The sequence below is a fragment of the Lissotriton helveticus genome, chromosome 3_1 (genome assembly GCF_964261635.1).
Source record: "Lissotriton helveticus chromosome 3_1, aLisHel1.1, whole genome shotgun sequence".
Classification (NCBI taxonomy): domain Eukaryota; kingdom Metazoa; phylum Chordata; class Amphibia; order Caudata; family Salamandridae; genus Lissotriton; species Lissotriton helveticus.
The window spans coordinates 2,070,753,641-2,070,780,660 of NC_136061.1; the positions used below are offsets into that span (position 1 = coordinate 2,070,753,641).

Consider the following 27,020-nt stretch of genomic DNA (forward strand, 5'->3'; position numbering starts at 1 on the left):
AAAGTAGCGCAGCAGCAAATAGTGCGCATGTTCAGTTTTCTGGGCTGAGACCGAGGGTTGCTTCCATCAGCAAACCCTAGTCTCCTATGGACAGGTAGTAGTATCCCTGCTCTAGCCAATCACAACGCTGCCATTGCAGCGTTGTGATTGGCGCAGGGGATGGAGGGAAGTTGAAAAAACACGGCAGCCCAGGACCGGTCAGGAGCGTTGAAGCGGTGCGGGACCAGGCGGTAAGGTAAGTTTTTTTAATTATAACAATCCTCCCACCCCGCCACGACCCCTACTGCCATGCCATTGCACTCCGGTGTTGACAATAATGTAGGAATGTTAGGCAATGACTTTAAATCCTTTCGGTACTCCTCCCTTTCCCTCACACATGTACCTGTACACACCCCTCTGCCTGTCTTTCCCTCCATTTAATCTGCATGAAGGGGATCCGAAATAAAGAGCTCTTGTTTGTTATTTAGCAAGCCCATGGGGTAAGTCGTTGGGGTGTGACACCTTTACCCATACTGGGTGACACACCAACCCTAGTGACGCCTCTGCTTCACCACTCGCTCCAGACAATTGCAGCTCCCAGGGCCTTGCTGACAGCTCCAAAACCCAACCAATTGATTGCAAAATCTGGGCACACAGATCGGGTGTTGACCAGACCATGATTTACTGCTCCGGCTCATTAATGTTTTATTTTTTCAGCTGAAGCTTCTGTATCGGAAAGGTTTTTCATCTGGCTCAGCTTGGAAGACATTTAAACTCCTCCCAGTATGATGGTAGGAGAGTTACAAGCTGGGGAAGGGTACTCAGAGGTATGCGCACAGCTTTAAGAAACACTACCTTTATATTTACTAATTAAGTTTGTGTTTTTTCATGTGCAATCGTTGACTTGCATTTTGAAGAAAGTACCTACACAAGAAGCTGTGTTTGGAGCTTTGACTATCGTGTTGTGTGACTTTGCAGTATTAATTACATCACAACAGCTGCTCAAATCTCACCAAAAATCACAAAACACTAATAATATGAAGCGCATTAAATTGTCACTAACGTTCTTCACTGCAGATTGATGGACCATAATATGTCAGATGCTTTATAACCCACTGGAAAGAACAGGATGCGAACGATCGGCTTTGCCAATATTATTTTTAATGGGTGACCGGTCTGCCACGCGATAAATCATATGTTGGGAGAAGGTAAACCGCAGGGAGCCCGGCAAGAGCCACCCTTCCCTTGCCCGTTCCACATGGCTATTCTTCCCCATCTACAGGGAAGGCTTTCCACAGTAGCAGGCTGTAGCGCCTTTGGGGCTTCTGGGCGCATGTTTTGGGAAGCGAGTACAAGAGACACATTCGGAAGAAAGCCTTTCTCCTGCTCTGCTTTTTGTACGCAGGCGTTATCAAGAAGAAAGTCCGATTGTGAAAGCCTGGAGCTACTTTACTTATGTGTAGGCTGTGTGCTGTGTACTTCATGAGCCTGTCTCCGTTTAACACACTTGAATAGGGTGAACTTGGATAACAGTGAGTTAAACAGCGACAGCTTGGAACTTTCTGGCTGCAACCGCCAGGGACAGAGGAGGCCACGGCGGCTTCACGGGCTTACCCCCTGCCATGATAGACTTTCAGCCGCCTCGTACCTTTGCCTGTACATTCAGATCGCTTGATATTGTTTCTCTGGAGGAACACAACTCTACAAAGTTAATAAAATGCATTTAAAAACACTATCCTGGCGCTTTAGGCAGCGACGGGAACAGCCAATGGCCGAGGAAGGTGTAAGACACACTACTTTTTGTCACTTTCATTGCTGGCTGAGGCTGCAGTCTAACGTGTGATGCATTTGATAAATGAACTGTGATTGAATGCGAGTTATATTGAATTTCATTTGCAGTGTATGGGTTTAATGAAAGTGATTGCCGGAAGAGAAAGGAGCACACACACCCCCCTCGGGTCTAAACTAGTCTCTGCCCTCAAAGCCCTGTGATCTCTTTTTAGGAGGTTACCTCTCTGAGTTAGTCTCTACACTGATCAGTGCCGTGAGGTGTCCCTCTCTGCTTCATCTCATTAAAGTTGTTGCACAAGTTACTACTTGTGGAACGATATATCTGTAAGAGACGTTAGTTAGTGATAGATTCCTTACCTTAGAATATCCCCAGGCGTCAGAATGGATCTGTAAAGGTTTGCTAGCAGTACCCCTGTGCGTCAGTAGGTGGTGACGTGCGGCTCCGCGTCCGTCGCTGGCATCATATGCGTCGAGATGACGTCATGGAGACTACTTAGGCGCCAGCCATGTGCGCGGACATCAGTTCTGTACACGACTTTCTGCGCCAGGAACACAGAGCCATGCAAGAAACTGACCACTGGTGCCATGAAACTAGAGCCCTGAAACAGATGTCCTGAACCCTAGTAATCAGTTCGCAGAACGGGGAGGATGGGTGGGGCGGAAGTAATCGATCACTAACTAATGTCGCTTACAGATATATCGTTAAACAAGTAGTAACTTGTGCATCTGAAAGAGACATGTTAGTGATAGATTCCTTACCTTAGAATAGATACCCCAGCAATACCAACCCCGGTGGTGGGTCTGCGAAAAAGATTACACCAGAAAGTCACGGAGAACAGAATGGCCAAAGAAGCAGTCTCTCCGGACTTGACTGTCAAGGCAGTAATGCTTGGTAAACGTGTGCAGCAAGGCCCACATAGCTGCCTGACAAATGTCCTGCAAGGGAACGCCGCGTCCCAAGGCAGTAGTGGGTGCAATTGCCCTGGTAGAATAGGCACGCAGCCCCACAGGAGGCTCCTTCTTAGCCAACAAGTAACAGGCCTTGAGGCAGATAACAACCCACCGGTTCGTTTGTGCATGGCCCGACCTTTTTTGACGCCCACGTAGCCAACAAAGAGCTGGTCATCCACCCGGAACTGTTGTGAGCGGCCCAGGTAGAAGGAGAGCAAATCTTTTGGGTCCAGACGGTGGAGCTTTTCTTCCTCTTTGGAAGGATGCGGAGGCGGAAAGAGGTGGACAAAGTGATGGTCTGCCCGATGTGGAAGGGCGTGACAACCTTTGGCACAGAAAGAAGGATGGGTCCTCAGAACCACCTTGTCCGGATCCACAGAAAGGAAGGGAGGTTTAGAAGAAAGAGCCTGGAGCTCGCTCACTCTTCTGGCAGAGGCGATAGCTAATATAACAAACAGTACGAAGTTCCTAAAAAAAGCAGGCAGAGGTCAGATTAAACAGGGAGGAAATGTACCCTGATGCGCGAAGAAATGAAAGAACAGGAGAAAGGGATTCCTCCTTTGCAGAAAAAGACCCTCACACACCCAACAAGCGGGTGTCTTGCTTCATCAGCGGGCCACTCAGAACAATTTTAATGAGATGTGGCCACTGCCCTGGTTAAAAACAAAAGACGCACCCTCCCACTTTAAGGTGTGTGGGGACGTGTGCTGTTGAAATAGGTCAACATGTTTCTTGCCTTAAATCAAGTAATGGCAATTCCTCAGGACCAATAATAAATTGATCTACCTACACTTTTTGGTAGTGGTCATGACCCCAATGAGGTGAATGTCTGACCATCTGTACAGCACTCTAAAAAGTTGCACTAGAAGATCTACCTCAACCCAACTGGAGTTGAGAGCATGTGGCATCCAGTGTTGGAGGAGACAGACACTAAGAATGTAGTGTTGGTTACGCCAGTAAAGGATCGTCTGTATCCTACTCCGGCGCTCCTACCAGCCTGGGACGAAGAGGTGATACCTACCAGGAAAGCCGTCTCGAGAGTGAGACGACGCAAAGGACAGTTATGAAGGGGCTCGAAGGGAGCGCACATCAGATATGTCAAGACCAAGTTTAAGACCCATTGAAGCATGATAAACGGCACAAGGGGGAACGTGTGCGTAATGCCTTTCAGAAAACGGTTAAAAACCGGAGAAAAAGAGAATGCTGATCAGAAAGCTGTAAAAAGGCAGAGATGGATGAAAGATAACCTTTGATAGCGCCCAAAGCAGAGCCCTGCTGGGCCAAGGAAAGAAGGACTTCGGAAAGGGGGACAGTAATGGGATCCACAGACTTTGCTGTGCACCACGCCACAAACATGTTCCACGAGCAGGCGTATACCCTTTTTGTGGAGGGACATCTGGCTGCTAGAATGACATCACAGACTTCGGGAGGAAGATTGAAAGCGGTCAACTGTCGCCACTCAATCGCCTTGCATGGAGGTGGAGGCTGGGCAGGTTTGGGTGGAGGACCGTCCCCTGTTGCTGCGACAGAAGCTCCTCCCGAAGAGGCAGTCGGATCGGGGTATCGATTGCCATGTTGAGTAGCTCAGGATACCACTCCCTTCGTGCCCAGTCAGGAGCCACTAGAATGACTTGGGCCTGGTCACGCTGAATCTTCTTCAGCACTCTGGGCAGAAGTGGTATAGGCGGAAAGGACTACAATAGAGCGCAGCTCCACTCGTGACGAAAAGCGTCACAGCGCAAGTGGCGCCTTGGAAATTCCAACGAGCAGAATTGATGACATTGCACGTTCTCTTTGATGGTGAATATATCTAACCACAGCTCTCCCCACTACTGAAAGAGACCTTGCGCCACGTCCGAGTTCAGACGTCATTAGTGATCCATCATGCACCGGCGGCTGAGTTCGTTCATCCAGGTGTCGAACCAATAAGGTAATGTCTTGATGCCAGCAATGCTCAGAGGCGCAGAGCTTCTTGACATAGGGTCTAGGACCCCACCCTGTTTGTTGCAATACCACATGGCAGTGGCGTTGTCCGTGAACACATGCACCACACTTCCCCGGACAGAGGAAAGGAATGCCTTCAGCCCAAGTCGGATCGCCCGAAGCTCCAAAAGACTGATATGAAGCCGGGACTTCGCCGGAGACCAGAGGCTTCTGATCTCCGCTTCCCCCAAATGGCCTCCCCATCCCAGGAGGGACGCATCCGTCACCACTGTGTGCTCTGGTTGGGGAAGGGAGAGGGATCTGCCATTGCCCCAATCGTGATTGGTTGCCCTGATGCTGTGCCCACTGGAACTTCAGGTCCCACTGCAGAGCCCGCATATGTAATCTGACATGTTGCACTAGCAGCATGAAGGAGACCATCAGGCCCAGGAACCGGAGGGTCATCCTGACCGAAAAACGGGATAGAGGCTGAAAGATCGGAATCATAGCCTGACTATCCCGGACTCGCTGCTCGGGAGGATAAACCCGAAACCGCGTCGAATCCAGAACCGCTCCGATGAAGGGGAGATTCTGAGAAGGACTCATGTGCGACTTCGGCACATTGATGGAAAACCCCAGCAAATGCAGGAGGTCGGCAGTAGTCTGGAGGTGAGTGACAACTGCCTGGGGCGAGCCAGCCTTCAACAACCAGTTGTCGAGGTAGGGGGAAGAATGACACCCCTGACCTGCGCAGGTGAGCTGCGACCACCGCCATCCCTTTCGTGAACACCCAAGAGGCGCTGGTAAGGCCGAAGGGGAGCACAGCAAACTGAAAATGTTCCTGGCCTACCGTCAACCTTAGGTAATGCCAGTGAGCTGGCAGGACTGGGATGTGAAAATATGCGTCCTTTAAGTCCAACGCGACCAACCAGTCTCCAGGGTCGAGGGCAGCCAAGACCTGAGCCAACATCTTGAACTTCTCCTTCAGGAGGAAGCGATTGACGTTCATGAGGTCAAGATGGGACGCAAGCCCCCCCTTGTCCTTCTTGGGGAGAAGAAAGTAGTGGGAATAGCAGTCACGTCCTACTTCTTGCCGAGGAATGCTCTTAATGGTACCCTTATTGCACAGAACACGGGTCCTAAGGAATAACAATAGAAAAGTAAATAGGAATATAGACCACAATAAGTACTATATTTTAGCTTCCAGGCCCAGCCGGACGAGGAATATTTTATTTTAAAGATAACAAGGAATTAGTTGACCTGAAGGTGGTCAAAAAATGGGAATGTTCGGATGGGGCACACTCCTGTACCTCTCCCAGAAAGATAGAAAAACCATAGAGTAAGGCAAAGGTAAGTAAGAAAGAAGATTTAGCAGGCAAAAGAAAATTACTTTGGAGCAGAAAGTGGCTTACGAGTTAATAATCCATTCCGTAAGTCTCAACATACAGTGTATACAGATAAATATATACAATAAGTTGCGTGTAATTTATTTTATTTATTTATTTATTTATTTTAAAGCTTTTATATCGCGCTCTATTACTAAAAAAATAGTATCCTGGCGCGTTGAAGGCAGAGCAGTGTGGGAGGGAACAAATATCTGGAAATATTAAAAATAGGGAGTTAAGACAGTGATATTGAAGAGGTGGGTTTTAAGGCCTTTCTTGAAAGCACTAAGAGTCGATGCAGTTTTTAAAAAAAGAGGAAGAGTATTCCAGGATTTTGCTGCTCTCACTGAGATTGATTGGCCGCCGAGTCTGCAGTATTTGAATTTGGGAACAGACATTTGGCACAAATTGGCCGATCGCAGAGGGCGATTGGGGACATACAGGTAGAACCTTTTTCTCAGGTAGACAGGGCCAGTTTGGTGGATAGCTCGATATGCCAGCACTAGAATTTTAAACAAAACACTGTTTTAAAGCGTCAACGTTTCGATCCCTAATGCTCCTTATTAGCCGGGATCATCAGGACAGTTTTAAATCACTGCCTGTATATAATACGAACGCCTGCCAAGACCGTGGGAGGCTTGGTTGGTAAGGCGAACGTATTCGGATAATTGCTGGTTCGTCTGGGACCTGTGCGAATCCACGGAGAGGGTCGCGAGGTCACTATCCTTCCTTCGTGGTGAGTTGTGGTCCGGGATACTTGGTTATTAGGTCCGAGACCCTGGTGCTGGCTTCATAATGTAAGCGGCGGTGAGTGAGAGAAAGAGCCACAGGGGTCTTCTCAGTATTTCTATTAGGTGGACGGAGTAAAATGACTCCTTGAATTTGAAGGTCCGGAAGCTCGAGGCTTATCTTCACGATGGAAGTGACGGTGGGTCAGGGAGAGAAACACGATGGTCTTCTCCCTCTTCTGTGGCAGCGTCATTTTACTCCGTCCACCACGAAGGAAGGATAGTGACCTCGCGACCCTCTCCGTGGATTCGCACAGTTCCCAGACGAACCAGCAATTATCCGAATACGTTCGCCTTACCAACCAAGCCTCCCACGGTCTTGGCAGGCGTTCGTATTATATACAGGCAGTGATTTAAAACAGTCCTGATGATGATCCCGGCTAATAAGGAGCATTAGGGATCGAAACGTTGACGCTTTAAAACAGTGTTACACGCAACTTATTGTATATATTTATCTGTATACACTGTATGTTGAGACTTACGGAATGGATTATTAACTCGTAAGCCACTTTCTGCTCCAAAGTAATTTTCTTTTGCCTGCTAAATCTTCTTTCTTACTTACCTTTGCCTTACTCTATGGTTTTTCTATCTTTCTGGGAGAGGTACAGGAGTGTGCCCCATCCGAACGTTCCCATTTTTTGACCACCTTCAGGTCAACCAATTCCTTGTTATCTTTAAAATAAAATATTCCTCGTCCGGCTGGGCCTGGAAGCGAAAATATAGTACTTATTGTGGTCTATATTCCTATTTACTTTTCTATTGTTATTCCTTAGGACCCGTGTTCTGTGCAATAAACTTACGACCCATGGTCCAAAGGCCCTCTTGGGTTTCCTTGTTTACAAAAAACGACTTAATGGTACCCTTGGCCAAGAGGGCCAAAACTTCCGGCTGGAGAAGCGCGAAGTGATCACCTGACATGCAGTGGAGCTGAGGTGGCATGGTGGTGGGGTAGCCTCGAAGGGCAGGGAGTAACCCCTCGGGACGAGTTGCAGTACCCACTAATCGGAAGTGACAGAACGCCAATGGGGAAGATGATGTTGAATCCTGCCACCCACTGGCGTGGGGTGCGTCCCGCTCAGACTAGGAAGGTTTCGAGGCGGTTGTCGCAGGGGCAGAGGTGGACTGACCCTCACGCCGGCCCCCTGAGTCGCCACAGCAGCCTCCACGCCCACTGCGAGTTTGGTTCTGCACAGGCTTTTGTCTAAACGAGCGCGCAGGGGCGCCCCTCCCCTGGCCACGAAAGGAGTGAAAAGTAGACGTGGCCGGGCGCAAGGCGGAAAGGCCCAAGGACTTGGCTGTAGCTCGAGAGTCCTTAAAATGTTCCAGCGCACTGTCGGCTTTATCACCAAACAGGCGAGTGCCATCGAAGGGCATGTCCATGAGCGAGCTCTGCACATCCGGGGAGAACCCGGCAGATATCAACCAGGCATTGGGATGAAGCACCACAGTCGTGGAAATCACCCTACCGAGGGAGTCTGCGGTGTCTAAGCCACAACAAATGGCGAATTTAGTTGCATCCTTACCCTCAGCCACAGCCTGGGACAGCACAGCCTGGACCTCTTCAGGACACTGAGGCAGCCCCTGAGCAACGGTATCCCTCACAGCGTTGGAATAGCAGCCCAATAGACATGTGGTGTTCACCGATCGAAGCCCCAAGCTGGCCGAGAAGAACAACCGCTTGGCGAACTGCTCCAGCTTCTTAGAATCCTTATCCGGCAGAGCCGTGGGAAAGGCACTCTGGGACGTCTAAGCTTGAATGACTATGCTCTCGAGCGAAGGATGAGTGGTCAGAAAGGCAGGATCACCCGGACCTGGGCAATGACGCCTGGTGACGTTCTTTTCCACTGGCGCCCCTGTGGCCGGCCGTGACCAAGTGCCCAACAAGACGTCAGTGAGGGCGTCATTACATGGCAGCAGTTGCTCCGATGAAGTGGATGCAGACTGGAGCGCTTCAGTGAGGAGATTAGTCTTTAGGGCCACCATAGGGAGATCAAGGTTAAGGACCTCAGCTGCCCGACAGAGCACCACCTTGAACGAGGCACCTCCCTCCATAGTGGACAGGGGAGAGGCAAACCCCGGGTCAGAGGAGAAGTCGAGGCCGCCGGCCTCCTCCAAGTCGCCCGCCCAATCCTGCCCAGAGATGCACTGAAAAGCAAGAGGGTCCTCTGACCCCTCTCAGTCGTCCTCAACCTCTGCCATGTGTGGCGCAGACTGCGGCAGCGGGGCAGGGACTGGGGGAGGAACAGACAGCGTCGAGAACGGCGCCGGACGGACCCGAACTGGCGCCATGTCCCAATTCGGATCCCAGGCAGGGACAAAACCGTCTGGGAACCGGGTCAGAGGCGGAACCAACGGCATCCACTGCGGCGTCGCAGGCAGAGCCAAGGGTGGCGCTGGGGCCAGAGCCGGCAGCATAGGACCTCTTGGTGCCGTGGCCGGAGCCAACGGCGCAGGATCCTGCGGCCCCGACGGTGGAGTAGACAGGTCAGCAGGATCCTGACATGGGACAGCGGGGCCCAAAGGCGCACCGGCGGTAGCCCAAGGCCTAAACAGGCAGTCCATGGCAGCAAGAAACTCTTGCACCTGTGTGGGAGTCGCAGACTGACCCGGGTAGGCCGCAGGAATCTCAGGCTCCGAAGGACCCGCAGAGGCAGAACCCCTGCCCTCCTGTCCGCATGCGAGGACTGACGGGGGATGTCAGAGAGCGACAACGCTTCTGCGACTTCTTTTTGTGTAGTCTCTTGCCCGAATCCGAGGGTGAAGACTTGGAGCCCAAGGAGCGATGATGGTGGCCCACGAGCATTCCAGAACGGCCCCTGGACCGCGAACGATGCTGGGAAGAGTGCCAAACTTCAATCAACTTCCGGCGCCGCTCCCTCAAGGCCTTCGGACCATGGTCCGACAGTCCAGAGTGGACCGGGAGTCGTGGTCGCGCTCCAGGCAGTCGTGGGGGTCCGCCACTGAAATATTGCGACGGGAGGCCCCACAGGACTTAAAGCCAGGCATCCCTACGTGCACCAGAGAAGACCAACAAGAGACAAAAGTCCCAAAAAAGATAGTCAAAAAGTGACTAAGGTACGTGCTCTAACCGGATCTGCGCTTACTGGCGCATGCAAGCTGACGTCAGCTCGCATGAGTGGTGCCTAAGTAGTCTCTGTGACGTCATCTTGGCGCATACGATGCCAGCAACGGACGCGGAGCCGCACAACGTCACCTACTGACGCGCAGGGGTACTGATAGCAAAACTTTCCGGATTCAGTCTGACGCCTGGGGATATTCTAAGGTAAGGAATCCATCACTAACGTGTCTTTCAGATTTAGATTTTGAGACAGCCCACATTCTGTTATACAAATATTATGGCTGCTGCAATTTATACCACACTCTAGTGTCTTTATTTACATTTAGCAACATCTTAGGATAATGTAATCTTGTGCCCTACTAATGACCTAGTTCTACTGTAACGTGCTCTAGAACCTTTGGATAATGTCTGCTACTATATGAAAATGCACAAATAAATACATTGCGCTATATATTAATGCCTAAAAAAACAGGGCGCCTGACAAACGTGCACTTTAAAGAAGAATGGAGCAAAAGAAGGCAAAGTCCAGACTAGCACCCTGAGACAGTTTGGCGTGAACAAGTGACTTAAAAAAAGTGAAATAATTTGTAAGATTCCGCTCTGTGTGTGTGTGGAAGGCAGTGAGTGTGTGTGCGTGCTTCAGAAGAGCAAACTAATACTTGACTTTACACCTATATTTTTATACTTTTTCTAGTTATTTCTGCCAGAATCTAAATCGATTTATGCTATTTGACATGGCTATCCTTTATTAACTGCATAAAATGTGAGTTCTCTGTATCAGGTGTGTGTTTCTCCACATGTGTATCAGTAGGTGCCACTGGCGATGCACTGGGCTCTGCTTGGTCAGACCTCATCAGTGTGCTTCATGTGTGTCAGTTTTTGACTCGTGTGTAGAGAAGTGTGGCTCAATGGTTAGAGCGGCAGACCCTGATGCAGTAGTCTGGCCGGGACCAGGGTTCAATTCCCGCCTCGGCGGGTCTCAGGCTCAATTTCCTCGGACCTGATCATTCTTGCCTCGGTGCCTATTCTAATCATGAGTCCCACTCTGCACCTCTGGGCAATAGCTTGGTTAATCTCTACAACGGCTCCAACAATGCTGAGGATGCCTGACTTCACCTTGGGGGTGCCCAGGAGTGGGCTCCTCACAGGGAAAAGGCCAGGAAGTGTTCCTCGGCGGTATTCGTACAAGCGCCGAGATGCCTACGGGTGGTCGTGTGCTATACAAGTGCGTAATCATTTCATCATCATCATTTCATTTCATCATTTCTGCTAGTCCCGAATCTGTGCGTGTGTCCCAGTAGCTTTATATGTCTGCGTGCGTCGGAGTGTGCTTTTTGCATCTGGACATATGCAGCAGCCTGCTTCCTAACTGGTGCATTCCCCGTCACAACACCCCTCTCTCCATCTCTGTAGTTAGGCACTCCCATTGCAAGACCGATTGGCTATACCAATGCTTGTTGACATGGTCACCACCAATCTTTGCCTAGTACATGGTGTGATTTTGACTGGAAATGCACTGGGTTACTGATAACCAGGTTCCAGTGCAGGATCTTTTTTCCCAAAACTGTACAAGTGTTCCCCCTAGTGGCAATACCTTTAGCACCGTTTATGAATCCCTAGTAAATGGTACCCCTGGTACCTAGGGCCTGAGGTAATAAAGTGGACACCAAGGTCTGCAGCCGAAATTGTGCCACTTTTAGCGATCCCTCACCAAACTCATGCACGGCTGCCATTGCTGGCTGCATGTTTAGGTGCAGACAAAATTGAAACCACAACCTGACACACACCATGTGTGCCAAGTCCCTTAACTCTGCCTGTAGTACTTGAAAGTCACCCCTACAGCAGATCTTATAGCCCTAAGGCAGGGTGCTTATCATTACCTGTGAGGGCATAGCTGCATGAACAGATATGCCACTGTGCTGGTCAGTTCCATTACTGCTATTGCAGGGGAACAGGGAAGCCGTTTTAGAACATGTGATGAACACTGGTGAAAACGAGTTTTCGAGCTACATGATGGCTTTACTAAAAATAGGGATGTTTGGTATCAAACATCTCGCGTTCATAAGCCCATCTCAATTCCAATGGTGGATTTGTGAGTATATAAACAGAGGGCACCTTGGAGGAGTCCCCTGCAAACCTACCAGCCTCCGATGAGTTGGCTGATTGGTCTCTGCTAGCCAGCCACCAGAGACAGATTTCTATCCTCCCAGGGTGAGGGCCTTTGCTCTCAGGAGGTCAGAAACAAAGCCTGCTCAGGAAGAGGGTGTTTACAACCCCCTCCCTCAGGATGAACGAATGATTAGCACTTCTAGGCCAGCGAGCTTCAAAGAAGCTTCCTCTTTTGAAATGCAAATCAAGCTCCCCTCACAGGAGAGGAGGCTGACCCTTCCTTTGTCCAGAGCCCTTTGGTACCTGGACAGACAAGAAATTACCTAGTCAGGTAGGCGTGTCCACCACTCAGGCTATTACCAGCCCTAAGGTGGCCTAACCTGATGTGGGTATGGTTTTTCAAAAGTTGTCATCTTTGTGCTGTCATACTTAGGAACGCTGGGACAGGGATTATACCCACTTCCCATAGAAAGTGGTCATACGGGGGGTAGTGACCCCAAGGTTACTACCATAAACACCCCTAATGGCCCTAAATTCAGCATTTAGGGGAACCCCTGGGACCAGGCAATCAGATCCTGCTGACTTGAAAGACTAAGAAGTACGTGAAGAGTCGCATCCTGCAAGAACTGAAGACCCAGCACTGATCTGGTGCCTACCCTGCCGGCCTGCCTGGAGACTTAGACAATTGCACCAAATGTCAACTTGTCCTGCAGCTGCTGAGTCTCCAGAGCCTGGGAGATCCTCAAGCACTTCACCCAGGTACCAAGACCTCCTGAGAAGTAGCTGGCCTGCTTCGCTGCAGGCACCCAAAGACTCCTGTGAGGACTTCAAAACCACAGAAACCCAACACCTGAAGACATGACTGCACCGATCACTCCAAGCCGAATTGAAGGGGGCAAAAAGTGTCATTGTGATCCGCTAACCCTCCAGAGATGCAGTCTATTGTGGTTTACCCCAGTGAACTCACCGACGACGCCTTCAGCAGGTGCACACAGGACCCCTCTACCGCGTATGCTTCTGCTAAGAAAAACATGTAGCCTAAAGACACCTCTGCACCAGTTGCCCCTGGGCCATGGATAAGAGGGCAAAAACTATCCCTACGTCCAAAAGCATTGTGAGGCCTGAACCCCCCGTTTGTTCAGCCTGACTGGCCTCCAAGTCTGAGCATGCAGCCTTTTTACACAAAGACCGATTCCCATAGAGTAACATTGGGCACCCGATGCAGTTTTGCACCTCTGCACCAGGCCGCCAAAGTGCTGCAGGTGGTGTTCTGCTGATGCTGCCTTGGGCCTTGCCCAGCAATCACCTTAAATCCTGGAGATTGGCACTGTACTGTACCTGAATGCTGCATTGAGTTTTCCTCCCATACAATAACATGGTATCTTCTAAAAGTTGCAAGTATTGTCTTTTTAAACTGAAAAGAATTCCCATTTAAAAAAGTACTTATCTCAAAAAATTGCTTCTGGTGCCTAAACATACATAAATATATGTGTTATTTTTGGAAATTGTTGTGGATCTCCTTAAGAGTCTGGTCTCAATTATTGACCAGTGTGTGTATTTTCAGATGCCTTGTACTCCTCTGTGATCAGCCTAATGCTGTTCAACCACACTACCCCTTAGATGAACACCTTGGAATTGCCATAGCAAGTCCCCTGTCCACTCATAAGAGAACGCCTGGACTCTTTACACAATATATCTCATTTTAATGTATCATAAAAAAGAGCCAGCTTCCTACATATACCCCTTCTGAATAAGAGTTGCAACCATCATCTAAAACAAGAAGAACAAGTTAATTACCTTCGGTAATGCCTTACCTGGTAGAGACTATTTAGCAGCAGATTCCTTACCTTATAATATTATCCAGGCGTCAAACTGTATTGGGAAAGGTTCGAGCAGTACTGGTACTTAGCGTCGAATAGCACCCCAGCACACCGACATGAGTTACATTCTGTGACATTTCCACCTGACAAGCAAGGAGCCTTGACAGAATGGGGATGTACCAGTGCACAGACACAAAGGGCCAACGGGGGCCATGTTAGTTGAAATATCTGGTCCCAGAAGTATGGAGGATGGAAGGAATCTATGGCTAGACAGAGCCTCAACCAGAGAAGGAATTATCGAAGGTAAGTAACTTGCTCATCCTACAGGGACTGAACAAGCAATATGCCCATCATGACAGACCTGACTGCCCAGGCAGTAGTGCTTGGTATATGTGTGCAGAGATGTCCATGTCATAGCCTGACAGATGTCCAAGACAGGGAATCCATGAGTTAACGCAGCCTTGGCTCAGGTGGAGAGAGCCTGCAAGCCCTCAGGGGACTGTTTCCTGGACAGTGCATAGGAGATTTTAATGCAGAGTACAATCCGTCTGGAGATGGTCCGTTTCTGCAGAGCTTTCCCTTTCTTTGCTCCGGCAAACCCAATGAAGAGTTGATTGTCCACCCAGTGTTCTCCGGTACAATCAATGTTTTGGGTAGGCGATGGAGTCTCTTTGCGTCTTTGGAAGGGTGAGGCAACGCAAAGAAGGTCGGCAATGTGATGGTCTGAAGATGTAGAAGGGCATCACCACTTTTTACGGTGAAGTCTAGGAGCACTTCGGATTCTTATATTTTTTGAGAAACATGCACGATGATAACTTTGAGCATGATAAGCACCATGAATTACCTGGGATCTGGCACATTGCAGGGTCAACCGGCGCCGGGTGACCAGGAGCTTCAGAGAAGGCTCTCAAATCGCTTTTAGATCCATGGCAGAGCAGTCGGGACAGGCCTTCGAGTCTTGGCCTACCTTCAGGCACCAGGGGCAAACCAAGTAGAGGTAAGTCACACACATCTGTATGTAACATGAACCACAGAGTTATTTAAGGGGACAAAAAGAGTGTGCATCCAAAAGCACACTGGAGGACATGTATGAAAATTACTAGTTGTATTGAGAAAGAGTGAGTTCCATATAAGGTGGTGAATGCTGGGTTCCACTGGACATCCCATGTATAGAAGACATAATGGTAGACTGCTTTATGCCGCGCTGAAGATGTCCTTAGCAATCCACTCCTGCACAAGTTGCATCCTGCCTTCCTCCATGAAACGTAGTTGAGTTACAGGAGAGAGAGATCACCAGCTCCTTTCCTTTCTTCCAAATGTCAGTATGAACTCCCTGGTGGAAACCCAACCCTCACCAGTTTCCTTTCTTTTGGCTAGCTTCCCTTTCAACAGAAGCAGAGAGAACATCCAAACAAATGCAAAAACACAACACACCTAACAAATGCACCGTGTATTCCAGTGTCATATCTCTAGATCTGGTCGTCATCTGTGTGATAAAAGTTCAGGTAGTAGTGCAGTAGGACTATTCACGCTGTGGCAAGCTCTACCTTACATAAGTGAATTCAATGTCAGAATCCATGGACTCAACATCTTCTATGTCGACACCCAGCTTATTTTCTCCCTCACAGACGAACCCACAGCTGCCAAGAGCAATTTCCGTAACAGGATGAAAGAAATCGAAACCTGGATGAAGGACAGATGCCTCAAGCTCAATTCAGACAAGACTGAAGTCCACATCCTGGACTCCACCGCCCTCCGCTTGGAACGACGCCTGGTGACCCGCAGCGCTGGGAACTCCTCGACGGACCACACATGTAACCTCGGCATCATCCAAGACTCCTCGCTCTCTGTCAACCGCCAAATCAATGCCATCTCATGTGCTTGCTTCCACACACTCAGTCGGCTTTGGAAGATTTTCAGTGTGGATCCCCACAGAGTACAGAAAAAAACGGTCACCCATGCACTTATCAGCAGCAGACTGGACTATAGCAACACACTCTACACTGGCACCACCGCAAAGCTCCTAAAGAAACTACAGAACCCCTCTGCCAGGTTCATCCTGAACATTCCTCCTTGCAGCCACATCACCGGTCACCTGAGAGACCTCCACTGGCTCTCAGTCAACAAAAGAATTACCTTCAAGATCCTCACGCATGACAACAAAGACCTCCACACCGCTGGACCTGCATCCGCCACCGCTCCTTCCACACACCCACCAGACCTCTCTGCTCAGCCCAACTGGCCCTGGCCACCATTCCTTGGATCCGGAAGACCACAGCTGGAGGAGGATCCTTCTCCTACCTCGCTGTGAAGATGTTGATGTCCCTGCCTCTACATCTCATGCAATCGCCGTCTCTGCCTCAATTCAATAAAGCTCTTCGACTGAAACGCATATTCACCCTCCTCCCTCAGCACCTTGAGACCCTAGCAAGTGAGTGGTAGCGCTTTACAAGAAGACTGATTGATTGATTTTAATTGTTACCACTGTTTTAAGTGTACTCTATTATCTGTACACAGTGTAAATGTACATGCTATATTAAGTTTAAGTCCTTTTTGAGATATGAAACTTAAGATGCACAAAGTTAAAGGTCCTCCCTTTTTCTTGCTCTCACTTTGAGAACCTAGTATTAAATAGAGTTGTGGTAAAAGGAATTTGAAAGGTATGCAAGAGTGTGTGGTGCCTCGTTAAGTTCAGAGCGTAAAACTGCTTAATTGCTAGATTGCTTGTGACTTGAAGGACAAGATGTTCGATCATCTCCTTGATGTTCCTGATCATTTTGCTGTGAATTTGAACGAGTACGATTTGTGTTTTAAAATATTGGACAGCCATTATTTACCCAGTCAGTACCATATTGGTGAGGTACCATGTTGGTCGTAGGGTACAAAGAAGTGGGAAATCTGCTGAAGATTGCGTCACGGATTTGAGGAAGCTAGCATATTCGTGCAAATTCTGACATGCTGAAGAAAGAATGAGGGTCCAGTTCATGCTTGGTTGTAATATACACAAGTGCGGGATGAACTGTCGCGTAAAGGATGATCCTGCACTGGAGGGGGTGCTGGTGCTAGCGAAAAGAATGGAGCATTCTATGAAATGCGTGGATGGTCTAAAAAAAGATTTGGCGCAAGAAGTAAAAGTGATAAAAAAAATGCAGAAGACATAAAGCCAGCTATTGAAATGTACAATGTGCGAAAAAGAAAACCCACAGTAGAAAATAAGTGTTTAAGATGTGGAAGTAAAAGTCACCTGCCTTTTTCTAAAGATTGTCCAGCATTGTGCAGAAATTGTGGGAAACGAAAACAAGTTACTTACCTGTAACTTTGGTTCTCCAGTATTGTATCATTCCCCATCGTCAGAATGGGAGTCTTGGTAAATAAAAAAATAACATAGCAGTAGGTACAAAAGAGAAAGAAAAGGCATAGGCCTCATCTCATTTTGTAGCATATCCACCTCTTATTGTAAAAGAGACCACAATAATGTAACAACCAATCAGATTAGCCTCACCCCATAGAACCTTCCTGAGAGAGCCTCAGATTTTCGTAGCAGTTGTTTAACAGTATAACAAAATGTACTGAAGGCTAAGCTTTCCCAGGGGAGGAGGGTGGGCACATGGGAATCTATGAAAGTTACTAATACTGGGTACCCAAAGTTACAGTAACTTGTTTTCTTACTCCAGTATTGGAACTTTCATAGATTCCCATAGCTTGTATCACAGTAGCTAGCAGTCAGAAGCACATTTTGCTCTCTCATTGTTGTGTCTCCCTCTCCTCCCCTTTTTTTTTTTATATAAAGAATGCATCACGCAAAAGAACATTAAAAACAGTGCAATAACATAAGAATAAATAGCAAAAGCTCATATAAACCCAAATTCAAAATGTTCCAAAAACAAGAAAGGAAGGAGGGAAGAAAAGGAAAGTTCACCACTCAATGGAAGAGGTTCCTCAGGACTGCCTGGCCCACAGCTGTCTCTTCCTGTGTTGAGGCCTCCAGGCAGTAATGCCATGTGAAGGTGTGCGTGCTCCTCCAAGTTGCAGCCCTGCAGATAACTTTGATCTGGGCCCGAGCAAAGAGGGCCGTAGAGGAAGCCATGGACCATGTAGAATGTGCTCGGACTCTACCCTCCAGGGTTTTGCCTGCTGCTGAATGACAAACGTATAGCACTGGCCACCCACCGAGCAATCCCCTGCTTGGACAGAGGCAAGCACTTGCGAAGAGCGCTCAGCGAAACAAACAGTTGAGAAGATTTTCGGAATTCTTTAGTACGGTCCAGCTAGAACTTCAAACATCTCTGCAAATCGAGAGAGTGGTAGTTCTATTTCCGCCGGCGTAGAGGGCTGAGGGAAGAAGGCATTAAGAATCACCAGCTCATTTAAATGAAAGACCGAAGGCACCTTAGGTATGAACCTTGGATTAGTCCTTAGAATCACTGTATTTTTCTTGAATTGCAGGAAGGGTTCATGGATTGTAGAGCTTGTAACTCACCCATTCCTCTTGCAGAAGTGAGAGCTAGGAGAAGCGCCACCTTCCAAGAGAGAAATCTCAGATCTGCTCGATGAATCAGCTCAAAGGGGTACTTCATCAACTGGGAGAGAACCAAATTCAAATGCCACATAGGAGGCGGAGGCCTCACTGGAGGAAAGATTCTAAAGAGGCCTCACTGGAGGAAAGATTCTAAAGAGGCCTTTGAGAAACTGCATGACAATCCTGGCTGACCAGAGAGAAGGTCCAGATGCAGTGTGTCTATAGCGAGAAACTGCAGCCAAATGAACCTTTATGGATGAATGAGCCAGCCCCGCTTTAGCCAAAGACAGGAAGTAAGGAAGAACCTGGTGAGGTTGAGATGAAAAAGGTTCGAAACCCTCCTGCTGACACCAGACACAGAATCGCTTAAATTTTAAACAGTATGTCTTGTTAGTAGAAGGAGCTCTGGCCTGAGAGAGAACCTCCTTAATCTCCTCAGAGATCTAGCCCAAGAAATTCTCGCTGCTCAGGAGCCATGCTGACAGGGGCAAGGAGCGTGGTTCCGGGTGCCAGATCTGGCCCTGGGACATCGTGAGAAGGTCTGGGACTGTCCGTAGCGACCATGGAGGGTCCAGGGGGAGGAGGTAAAGTTCCGTGAACCAGAACTGCCTCGGCCAATCTTGAGCTATTAGGATCATCCTGCACAGCTCCGTCTTGATCTTCCTGAGTATTGTGGGAATCAACAGGATGGGGGAAAGCGTATATAAATGCGCCTGACCAGGCTATCGAAAGCGCATTCCCCAGCGATCCGTGATGGTGTAGCTTGCTGGCGTAAAACTGGCATTTTTTGTTCTCCGCGCTGTAACAAAGCGGTCTGTTGAGGGTCTGCCCCACAAGTGAAAAATGTCCTCCAAGACAGTCTGGTTCAGTTCCCATTCATGACTGACTGACGACAGCCTGCTGAGCCTGTCCGCCTTTTCGTTTAGTACTCCTGGAAGATGTTCCGCTTTCAGTGATATCCTGTGAAAGATAGCCCACTCCCAAATCTTCTGTGCCTCCTGTGACAACGGATGAGATCTGGTACCCCCTTCTTTGTTTATAAAGTGCATGGCCGTGGTGTTGTCCGTGTGGACAAGAACCGCCGATCCCTGCAGCCGTGGAAGAAAGGCCTGTAGCGCCAGACGAATTGCCCTGAGTTCCAGGAGATTTATATGGAGAAGGCGGTGCTGCGGCAACCAATGCCCGCTTACATGCAAATCCTGTAGCACCACACCCCAGCCTTCCAGCGAGGCATCTGTAGTCACTACCCGAGGAGCTGGATTGATTACAAAGGATAGACCGTGGGATATATATTCTTCCTTCGTCGACCACAAAGCGGACTTTTTCATAGCCGGAGTAATCACCACCTTGTCGTCGAAAGATCCGTCTACTTGTCTCCATTGCAGGTCGAGCTGCTCCTGAAGTGAATGCATCCACAACCTGCAGTGAGGTATTAAAGGGATGCAAGAGGAAACTGTTCCTAGCAGGGATTTGTAACAGCGAACTGAAAGATACTTTCTTCCTCGCAACAGCAGAGCATTGGACATCAGTTTCTCTTGCCTTTCGAGGGCTGGAGAAGCCTTATTGAGAGACGTGTCCAGGATGGCCCCTAGGAATCGCACTTCCATCGACGGACAGAGAGATGACTTCCCCCTGTTGAGAGTCAGGCCCAGATTGCTGAACAGACGCGTGCATGCATTGACTGTTTCTTCCGCTGCACGCCTGGTCGGGGCCTTCAGCAACCAATCGTCCAGGTAGGGGAAGATCTGAACATGCTGCTTCCTGAGGAAGGTTGCCACCGGCGCCAGCACCTTGGTAAGGATCTTCGGAGCAGTCCAAAAGGTAGACCCTTGAACTGGAAGTGGCTCTTGGTTACTGTAAACTGTAGAAACCTCCTGTGGGCTGGATGAATGGGTATGTGAAAATACGCATCCTCAAGATCGAGAGTGGCCATAAAGTCCCCAGGGTTGAGGAGACGTAAAATGTCCTGGGGAGATACCATCCAAAAGGATTGTCTTATGAGATAGGTGTTCAGCTCCCTGAGATCTAAAATGGGGCACCACTTCTCAAGCGTCTTCTTAACCAGAAAAAATCTGGAGTAGAAACCCTCTCCCTTCTGAGAAAAGGGGACCGGCTCTACAGCTCCCTAGAGGAACATCTGATGAACTTCGAGCATCAGAAGACGCAGATGTTTCAAAGGCATGGCGGCAGGGGGCTTAAAAGGTGGAAGATGAACAAACTCCAGCGTATGGCCACAGTGAATGATGTTGAGTACCCAACGGTCTGATGTTATCCGTTGCCAGTTGTGGAGGTATTGAGATACCATGCCCCCCACAGATGTTGTCAGGCAGGGGGGTACAGCAGGAAGAGCCAGTACACCGCTACTTTCACTTAGTGGTGTCACGCCCCTGGCGATTCTGTTTCCCTCTAGAGTTAGACCTAGAGAAAGAAGAGGTCTGGCCTTGTCTTTGATGGTAAGATGGACGATAAGACTGAGGCGTTGAACTATAAGAAGGATATAGTTGCTGCTGGTATGAACCTCTGTAGGTTGTAGTACTTCTTCCTCTTTCGATATTATAGGGTTCCCAAGAATCTTGCTGTCTCTGTATCCTTTTTGATGTCTTGGAGGGCATCATCAATATGTTTACCAAATAATGCCTCTCTTTCGAACGGAAGGTCCAGGATTTCATTTTGGACTCTGGCCGGAACCAGGTCGCCCTTAGCCAGCCTTGGCGACGAAGAACAGCTGCGCCTGCTAGCAAGCGGAAAGCCGTTGTGGCAATGTTCATTGCGCAGTCTATAATCTCAGCTGATGTAACCTCTCCCTCTTGTAAGATTTTCTTTGCTTCCACCTTGGACTCCTGAGGCAGCTGGTCTAGATATGGTGACAGGTCACACCACATCTGACGATCATACCTGCCAAGTATCGCCAACGCATTCGCCGCTCTAATCAAAAGACTTGCCATCGCGGAAAATCTTCTCATTATCCAGGTGTCTGCCTTCCTTACCAGGAGGAGTAGTAAGGGGCGCAGAAGGGTTGCGGGATTTTCTCTGAGCCGCCTGGGATATCATTGAATCCGGCTTCGGATGACCTGTTAAGGATGCTGGACTGTCATCAGGGGCCTTGTATTTTTTCTCCAGACGCGGAAAGACTGGCATGACAGTAGCCGGATTCTTTATTGCCTTTATTCCTTACTCCCAGATGTGGCTGACAATAGGAATGAAACGGACCGTCTTCCTATAAGGTTCTTTAAAATCATAAAGTAAACACTCAGATTGAACTGAAGGCATGGAAAGTTCAAATCTGCTCTAGGCTCTCTCCATCAATTTGAGTAACCCCCCCAGTGTCTGCCAGGGTAGAATCAGCTGTATCCGGTGTCGGAGAAGCTGGGTCCGGTATCACATAACCATCCCACTCCGCACACTGGTCCGGCCTGCTGATATCATCATGATCCTTGTCCGAGGAATCATCCTGCACCTCTGGAACCACCGGAGGTATAATTGGACTGGCGAATTGCGGCTGTGATACCATCTGGGACGGTGGCCTTGGCGAAGCCACAGAAGAAGCTGGCGGAGCAGACACAGCCTGCACTAAAGGAAGTGGAGAAGGAGGAGGCTGGGAGAATCTTCTCCTATAGTCCAGAAACATGCCTTGAAGATCCGCCAAGAGGGAAGAAGGAACAGTAATCACTCCTGGCTAGTGTCCCCCTGACGGTGAAAAGAGTGATGATATGAGCGCTCATGAAGGTATTCACCTTCAGAATCAAGTGTCCTGGCACTTGGCTAGAAGCATAGCCAAAAGGATTATCCTCTCCCTCAGAAACTTCTTCCTCATGCAGCAACAGCGCGGGAGGCAGAGGGGCAACCCTCCTTGGAGAAGTCATGTCCGGCGTGATTCTCGTCAAAGAAATGGTGATTTTCTCCGTCAACAAAGTCGTCGTCGATGGTACCATCGACAGTGGAGAAGAAAAAGAAACCATCGTTGACGGAAGACCCATCGACGACCAGCAGATCGTCGACGATGAGATGGGCGTCATCGACACGGTCGTCGACGAGACCGTCGACACTGCCGCTGCGGTCATCGTAGTCACAGTCATCGTTGTTGATGTCCTCATCTACGCCACAGTTTTTGCTGCTACCGTCCACAACCTTGTCGACGTTGAAGTAGTTGACATTGTCATCGACGAGCCCGTCGGACACCAGCGTCGACAGATGGAGACTCGAAGGCACCGTCGACGAGCGCGTCAACGCTGGTACTGTTTTAACCTGCACCTTTGCAGCCTTAGTCGACGGAGTCTTTTGCAGCGTCGTCGACGATTGACTATCCCTGTCGGACTTCTCAGATGTCAGAGAAGAAGGCTTTTTAAAAGGTATACCAGACTATGTCACTGCTGCTGCTGAAGGCAGTTCTTCTCTCTACTTTGCACCATGGGGAGGAGATTTGCTAGGTATCAGACTCACGGGGTTTTTTTTTTTTTAGGCCTTTGCGTGACGGTCTGTAGATGGTGAAGGGCAAGCCTTACCCCTGTTCACTGACCTTCTGGACGAAGTGGCAAATGACGATCCTTCACTGTCACTTGACAGGGTTTCCTTTCTCAACTTCAGCTTGTGGAGCCAGGTGAGAAGGCAACCCTCACGGTCCCGGAGAGTCTTTGTTGAAAAGGTGCAACAGATTTTTCAGTCCGCTGCCGTGTGGTCCTGATACAGGCAGCAGATGCAGTCTATATGCCTGTCCTCCACATACAACCTTTTCTTGTCACAGGTGGAACACGTCTTAAAAAGGGCTTTTCTCTTTGTCAGACATTCCAAGAAGAAATATCAAACAATTCTGAAGAAAAAACTGCTTGAAAAACAGTAGAACAGAGTTGAAGTGAACAGAGCTCAAAGCAGGCTCCCTTAGCACAACGTGCGGTAGAAAATCTGAGGCTCTCTCAGGAATGTTCTATGGGTTGAGGCTAATCTGATTAGTTGTTAATTATTTTGGTCTCTTACAAAAATGAGATGAGACCTAGGCCTTTTCTTTCTCTTTTGTACCTACTGCTATGATATTTTTTATTTACAGAGACTCCCATTCCGACGACGGGTAATGATAAAAGCTATGGGAAACTATGAAAGATCCCAATAAGGGAGTAAGGGGTCACTTCCAGAGCGAATGCAAAAGAGGGATATGGAAAATATCAAAGAGATTGATGTAAAGCAGAAAGAGAGTGACGAGGAGCCTCACTGGAGACATATTGTGTTACCAGTGGAAGAAGGGGAAAAAGAGCCCAATAGATGAAATTCAAGTTGAAGAGGAAACCATTAGAGTATGATTTGATTTAGGTCCAAAAATGACTGATCTTAAAAGCATTTTTCCCACAAAGAACTACAAAGGAACGTCAAGCTACAAAAACCTGACATTAAGCTATATGCTTATTGAGAGGAACCCATAAAACTGGAAGGGGAATTTTGTGGGTCTGGTTGAGTACAGAGGCAGAAATGTGTCAGGTAAAGTCTGTGTTGTCATGGGTTGACAGTATTTGGAGGTGATTTGGGATTTTAAAAAACTCAGATAAGAAGATCCCAAAGTACTTCCACTTGTTACTCACAATTACTTCATTGACATTGACTTACATGAGTCTGCTAGATCTTCAAAACAACTACACATGCTTCTCAGACCGGACTAGAAACGGGAAAGGATCTTCACCACCAATTAAATGAATAAGCTAACTAAAAATAACACTATGAAAAAATCGTCCTCAGTGAAAAGGAGCATGGCTGTGGGGCTACTTCATAGCAACAAATGTGCTCTCTGAGTTTTATTGAAGACCACTGGCAAACTAGCCAATTTATCAGATCCCTCGTATTCACCACTTAACTAAACTACTTCCAGTATAGGTAAATTATATCAAATATGGTTGTCCGTGTTAAACATTCATTTGATTAACCAACACACACAAGTAGCATATCATGATATGACGTTCATCAGGCCCAGCTCCTCCGATATCTGCTCTAGATACATGCTTTGCTATAACAGAAAGCAGCATACACTGTTAGATGTAAAACAGAACTTGGGAGTCACTGCAACACACCTTCTCTCTCACAATGTTAAAACACAGTTTAGAGATATATAATATTTTATTTCTACTATTATTACAGGACGCTTATCATCCTTTCGACAGGAATAGGACCCTACAGACTCTCATAAGGTGCCCTCTGCATTTCTCGATAAAGCAGCTCTTTGCCCAATATAACACTACCGATCGAGAAAGAAAATTGCAGATGGAAAGCATGAAACGTATAATTTACTTTAAAACAAACAAATAAAAGACAATCCTTTTATTCAGCTGATTCCAACATAATGTGTGACCTTTTAATATTATGGTAACACCGCTCTCCTACATCAATGGGACCAGGTGTACAGCTTGATCGCTGCATATGTTCCTTTGGACTATGTAAGGCATGCCCCGACTTACCAATTAGCGCAGGATCCACCTTCTCACATTCCAAAATGTAAGTTTGAAAGAGAAGCTATATTCCAATACCAAATTCCTCATGTTGCGGGTAGCGTCTAGAATAGGTTTATCTACTCATTGTTCAAATGACTGAAATGTTGCAGATTAACATTTCTCTCGCATCAGAGCTTCTGACATTTGCTGTTGACCAAACATACTGTGACCTCTTAGCATATTGATAAAGTGAACAAATTAAAGTTTTGTTGAACACAAAAATAAAGGCCTTTAACTTTGTCAGATGAACATTTCTCAGTACTATTTTAACACCTTAAACACTACAGCTGTCGCTGCTGCCTTCAAGAATATAAGGATTGGATTGCTTACAGCATATAAGACTATTTGGTGTTATTCCAAACTGATCTCCAACTTCAGAAGTATTCATGGGAGTGGCTCATATCTCTAACAGCGCAGGAATCATCGTTCTTGTTCTTCGTCTTCAAAGACAACTTTGTTTTATCTAAATGAGAAGCAATGCAGCTACAAAGAGCCTTCCGCCTAGGATTGATTTGCTTTCAAGTGCGCACAAAACAGCACTCTAAGCTCTCTGGAACATCTTGCAACATTGGCAAGACCCATGTTTTCATGCTATTATTGCTCTTCCAGACTTGTGAGTGAGCTTGTCAGGTGTGCCGATTAATAATCTAAGAACGACACGGTCTATTAAAGCATTTCTTTAACCATCAATGAAAGAAAGATGAAATGCTGTGTTGACCATCAATTTAACATAATTAGTTCTACAGGGAAGCTAAATATCCTTCAAATGAACTCAGCATTGTGAATTACAGGAACAATTCAGTTAGACTTCTTATCTGTGATAAACCATGGGCAAACGATCAATAAGACTGCTCACCCAGGTAATATAGATATTCACTAATGATGCTTGCTTTCAATGTAAATGTAAATGTAAATGTATTTCGATTTATATAGCGCACGTTTCACCCAGGGGTCTCAAGGCGCTTGCTTAGGGAACCCGTCCTGGTATTCCCCTGTGAGAGATACCCCGGCAGGGTATTCACAAGGTGAAAGCCAGGCATCCCGCCGCGAGGGGCCGTAGTGGAGATTAAGCAAGCTATTGCCCAGAGTCGCAGAGTGTGACCCCGTGAGTCGAGTAGGCACCGGAGCGAGAATTGTCGAGTCCGTGGAATTTTTGAGCCCGAGACCCGCCGAGGCGGGGAATCGAACCCTGGTCCACGGCTGATCTCAGCTTCCGGGTCTGCCGCCTCTAACCACTGAGCCACACTTCTCCACGAGTAGTAAATATATCGTCACAATTTTTGCTTTGGTTTTTTTCTGCAATGGTGCAGCTTTCCACTTTTTTGTCAATGTTCCTAAGACTCCAAATTGTTTATTGATATTATAAACTGCTTTTATTTCACCATGAATCATATATACACAAATGTGCTGCTTATATTTAGCATACTATGACAGTGTGCCTTTCGTTAAAATATAGCCATATAGTATAGTGATGAGTTTAGGTGTTGGATTTGTTATAAGTTTAGTCACAAGTAGGATTGCAAGAATCACCATGAAAATCTTTGCTACTTCGGCAATTATGGGGACAATTGACAGGTTTGTCGAAAACAGTACAGAGCACGTATGTTAAACTCTCTGAGACTGAAAGTATGACATGTATGTATGCAGGAAGCTTGTTTCTCCTTTAAGGACACTGGCGGATAATAAAGTGGGCGCTCAGAGAACTTGGGTTTTCGAGCAAGAAGCAGCATGCCTTTACCGAACAGGTTAGCAACAATGTACAGTACCTCTGTCAATGGCAGAGTTTTAGGTGGCGGTGCCAATTCCATATAGCAGAAATTCAATAGGAAGAGGAAATTAATTATCACAAACGTTGCCGCTTTTCACTTTTACACGTGGTTTATTTTTTGTGGTCATTGTAACTGGTATTTGCTACCATAATTTAGCCTATGTTCTTTACCAGTTCGTCTGGAAAGGGCGAAGAGAACCCAGAAAAATATACATCCCTATAGCAGGTGCATAATGTCCCCCAACATGGATCCTTTCTCTGTACATTTGAAAGAATTTCATGCAACAGCTGTTCGATTTACCTCTACTGTGAAGGGAAAACTATGGAATGTGACCAAGATTAGCTGAACAATATAGCAATCTAAAACATTGTCCACATAACACTGATCTAGGAAGGTGTACGTGAAGATAGGAAAACTAAGCATAAGGTCGCAGACTAATA

The 27,020-nt window shown here is 47.7% G+C and overlaps 1 protein-coding gene across 1 annotated transcript in view; it reads right to left on the reverse strand.

Annotated features, from left to right (window-relative positions):
* Positions 1-27,020, reverse strand: part of TICRR (TOPBP1 interacting checkpoint and replication regulator) — a 581,214-nt gene that overhangs the window by 553,593 nt on the left and 601 nt on the right. The window lies entirely within an intron of this gene.